The sequence below is a fragment of the Montipora foliosa genome, chromosome 5 (assembly GCF_036669935.1).
Source record: "Montipora foliosa isolate CH-2021 chromosome 5, ASM3666993v2, whole genome shotgun sequence".
Taxonomy (NCBI): Eukaryota; Metazoa; Cnidaria; class Anthozoa; order Scleractinia; family Acroporidae; genus Montipora; species Montipora foliosa.
The window spans coordinates 17095868-17100867 of NC_090873.1; positions in this window are offsets into that span (position 1 = coordinate 17095868).

The following is a 5000-nucleotide window of genomic DNA, read 5'->3' on the forward strand; positions in this document are numbered from 1 at the left end:
AAGAACCATAATAAATGAATAAGAAATAAATGAGAATATGACAATCAATAGCACTAAAAGTAAATCTAGTTACAGAGAATCACACTATGTGCAAAAGGCACAAGCACATTTCGCTCCGATAGACAAGTTGACCTCATCCAGCATTGATTTGAAAGTATTAAGAGATGTGGCTCTTCTTCCATAGTCAGGTAAATTATTCCATAGTCTTGAGAGATGATGTAATGATATGACCTACATGTATGCAGGAATCTACTATTATAGGTGGGCTGATTTAGTTTGCAGAAGCCTCTGAGGTCATATTCATTAATACGAAATAAGAACATCTCCCTAATATTATTCGGTCCCATATTATATACACATTTGTAAAGTAAGGAGAGAGCATGCGAATATCTACGATGCTCTAGGGTCTTTAGACCAACATAGTTAAGTAGGTCACCATATGAGGTTGACATAGCCATAAAGGCCTTGTAAATATTGACCATCACGTCTGAAGGTATTGTAATATCCAGTCCAGCATTCCGACAATCCCAGTATAGTTCAGTTTTGCACATGTGCATAAGTATCGTCTTTTGTAGTGCCACGTTGTGAGATGTAGTCGGCGAAGTGATAGCTTATGTTATTAAACGGCATTTAAACAGAGAAGACTCGCGGTTGTTACACTGGCGACGAGGATAAACACGTTGAATTACAAGAGAAATCTAGCAAGCGAAGTCTGAAGCCCAGCGAGAGAGGCAAGCAGGCAAAATACTTCCACGCGTGAATCGATCGATTGACAAAACATGTCTCACACGGAACAAGCAGATGCTGGCGCAGCAGCTCCAGTTCAAGTTATCACGGCAACGAGAAATCTAAAATCTCAACCATTTATCCCAGGAGATGACCGGATAGTAAAAGGGAAAGCGTGGGACGACTGGCTTGAAGAAATCGAACGGGAATTCAGATACTTCAAGATTACGGAACCGCTCGACAAGAAAGATGCACTCATCATTTATGGCGGGAAAGAGATCGCTCGCCTGGAGAAAAGTTTACCAACCCCGACAGATGGCGCTAACGAGTACGACAAGTTGAGAAAGAAGCTAAATGACAACTTCAAACCGAAGAAAAATAAACACCACGCGAGATACGTATTCCTCAAAATGAGACCGACACATGACGAAACAACGAACGCGTACGCTGCACGTTTGAGGGAGAAAGCCAATGACTGCGAATTCGAAGCCAATTGCGATGAACAAATCTTGGAACACCTCATCCAAACAACACAGAATCGATCGCTTATACAAAAAGCCATCAACAAGAAATGGGATTTGACACGGTTTTTAACCGAAGCTGCTCAAATTGAAGACACATCGCTTCAAATAAGCGACATGAAAATTCATCAAGACGTGAAGAAACTTGGGCGACGCTTCGAGAAGTGGCATTCACCCAAGGACAAACAAAGCGGTAAAGGAAAGCAACCCTGTGGATACTGCGGACAAATAGGCACACACGAGGAAGGCAAGAACTGTCCAGTGTATGGGAAAAAATGTATGAAATGTCAAAAGTTCAACCACTTCAGTTCAGTGTGTAAGTCTAAAGGCCCGCACAACAGTAAGAAAGGCAACGACCAAAAACGCGATCACAAGCCACCAGAGAATTCAAGGCACAAGCGCCGTGTAAGAGAACCACTGAAGGAGAAGATGCCGACAACTCAACAAGTTCGGATGACGAGTTCTTCTGCCAAGCCGTAAGACACCTGAAGCAAGTGAAGAAAATCAAAACCAATGGTGAACACAGAACCTTATCAGTGAAGATAGAAGATGTTGATGTAAGAGCTGAGCCTGACAGCAGAGCAGAAGTAAATGTCATGGATGAACACCAATTTAAAGCATTGACAAACCGGTCCAGTGTGAAACTTACACTACAACCGAGCAAAGTAAAGTTAAGCACCTTGCAGAGTGAGCTACCCGTGAAAGGAGAGTTTACAGCCACAATAAGGAACCAGACCTTCAAGACTTCGAGCTAATCTATGAGCCTGGAAAAGATGACGCAGACCCCCTTGACTTCATGTCAAGACACCCATTGCCAGAGAAAGGAAAGGATGCTGTAGAGAGAGTAATCAAATACGTCTTGAAAGCCGAGCATGCTGTCGTTGTAGATCAGATCAAGGAAGAAACTTGCAAAGATACCCAACTTCAAAAACTGTCCGCCAGGATACTGACGGGGGACTGGGAACGTTACAAAAAGGACCCAGACATTGCACCATTCTATAGTGTGCAGAATGAATTGTATACAGTGGATGGCCTACTTTTTCGTATGAATCAGATCATCATCCCCAGAAGCCTGCAGAGACAAGTCATTAAGGCTGCACACCACCTCGGACATCTGGGAACGACCAAAACAAAGCAAATGATAAGAGGAAAGTATTGGTTTCCAACCATGAACACCATGATCGAACAGATCATTGGACAGTGTTACGAATGCCAGGTTACCACAAAGCAGCACAGGCAGGAACCCATCAAAGTCACAGACATACCCAAGAAACCGTGGGACGTCATAGCTGTAGACTTCAGTGGACCATACCCTGATGGCCATTATAATCTAGTAGCCATAGACAAGAGAACAAGATATCCTGAAGTCGCGAAGACCCACTCAACAGCTTTTCAACCAACCAAGGAAAAGCTCAAAACAATGTTTGCCACTCATGGCACCCCAAGACAGCTGGAAAGTGACAACGGACCACCGTTTAATTCCAGAGAGTTTGCAGAGTTCGCTAAAACAGAGGGATTCCACCATCATCGAGTCACCCCAGAACATGCACGTGCTAATGGTGAAGCGGAAAGCTTCATGAAACTGCTTAATAAGACAGAGCAGATCACCCACCTTAAAGGCGGGAATAGCAGCATAGCTATTCAAGAAATGCTGACAGGCTACCGCTCAACACCACACCCTGCCACCGGAATAGCACCCTATGAAGCCCTCATGAACAGACAAGTGAGAACCAAATTAGACCATCAAACGAGGGAGAGCAGCGAGAATGCTCGTGACACAGCCATCAATGAGAGGGATGAGAGATACAAAGAGAAGCTCAAACAGAATGCTGAAAACGGGAACACTAAGGCACACAACTTCATTGTAGGAGATCATCTATTGTTGAAGCAAAAGAAGAGGAACAAATGGTCCACAGCATATGAACCAGCTTTCTACACCGTAATCCGAACCGACGGATCAAGCATTGCCGCACGTCGAATCACAGATGGACGGGAAGTGTATCGGGACGCAAAAAGCACCTGAACTGTGAAGTGGACGACTTGGAGATGTTTTTCATTTTGACCTCGCATCTATCAAAAAGCACTTTGAACAAAATGCCTGGGACCAAGTTATAAAGCAAGGTACATTAACTTTGAGAAGTGACAAGTACATAGAACAGCAGTTTAGTTCTTTAAAAAATTCTTTGTCTACAGATTGGGCTGCTTAGCGATTAGCACTGACCTGAATTGTATTTATTTTATTATCCTGGAACAAACAGAAAACCAAGTTAACACAATTAGTTCAATTTTTAAAGAAGAAAATTAACGAGAGGAAAGTAACATGACGTTTCGACAACTTCATGTCATCATTGTCGAATAAACAAGTAAAAAATAACGGCAAGGCATATTTGTAGTACTGGGATGTGACAAAATTAAATTTGAAACGTTACGTGAAAACATTCATGCTAAACAAAAAGAAAGAAAAAGAAAAAAAAAAGAATATATATATATTCATGTAAAACGTTTCGCGCAAATGGAATCCGCTTGCGTATTCAGTTTCGGTCTTTTGTTTTTGATCAAAAGGATTTCAAATATCAAGCAATCGAGTTTGCCACAACATTTCTTGAGGACTTAAAAGTTTTTAATTAAATTGTCAGGTGTTAAGGCATGCTCGACCCTGAACTGTTTTCCAATTATGGAATGTTTATGTTCTTCTACGCGTTGATGGAGATGGCGGCAAGTGCAACTAATATAATTTGCATCGCACAAATCACAGGTGAATTCATATACTACACTTTGCTGGTTTATCAGGGGAGGCTTTTCTTCCGTGACTCTCAGATGATCAATGATCTTTTTGCTTGTGAACACTGGCTGCAGTTCTGAGGTCGCCAAGTTGTCTACTAACAACGTTAGCCGATTTCTGATCTTTAAATGGCAACGTAATCCGAACAGGGATGTCACATGGTGTTTGAACTGGTTCTGTATGATGCTGGATGCGATTGATAGCTGAGTCCATGAGCTTCTCGGGATATTTCAATTTTAAAAATATGTCTTTTAAGTTCTTACATCCCTGCGAAAAGAAGTCTTGCATAGACGACAAGTGTTTAAAACGGTCTAACATTGTTCTAAGCAGCGACCGTTTGTACTGGCTGTCAACATGGCTTTGGTAGTGCAAAAAAAGCCCTTTATTTGTTCTTTCCTCTCATTAATTTTAATTAAGGCATGTTAAAATCTCGGATCTATTTTCAAGTTACGCTTCCACTGGACAACAGCACCAAATTTTTGTTAAGAAGAACCTTACAGCTTACAGATGAAAGGATGGTCGGAAAAGCCACCAACGAAGGCAGGAAGGAACTCTTACTAGTGTTTGGACATTGGATGTACACTAAAACCTCGCCTGAGGGCGTCCCCATAAGAATATTTTCTGAAGAAGATCTAGATAACTAATAACTGTTTCGTAATTTTTTACGGCTGGAGGAGAGCGTCTCTAAAATTTGCAAAGCAACTGAGAGCTATGAACTTTTCTCGCAACAAATTATCATTTAACATTTTTATCAGTTTTAGTATAAGTCTTTCTATTGCTATACACAAGGTTCTTTGCTCCTTTTCAGTTTATAGGTGATGCACTTTGTTATTTCTTATCACAGTCGCTTGTACTCTTTACTTTGCACTAAATGGGTATTCTACATTTCAGAGACACATATCGGAATATTTTATCCTCTCATTACCCTTGGGGATAAAACTGTTAAATTCCTCTCTCGTCTTAAAGCAGCT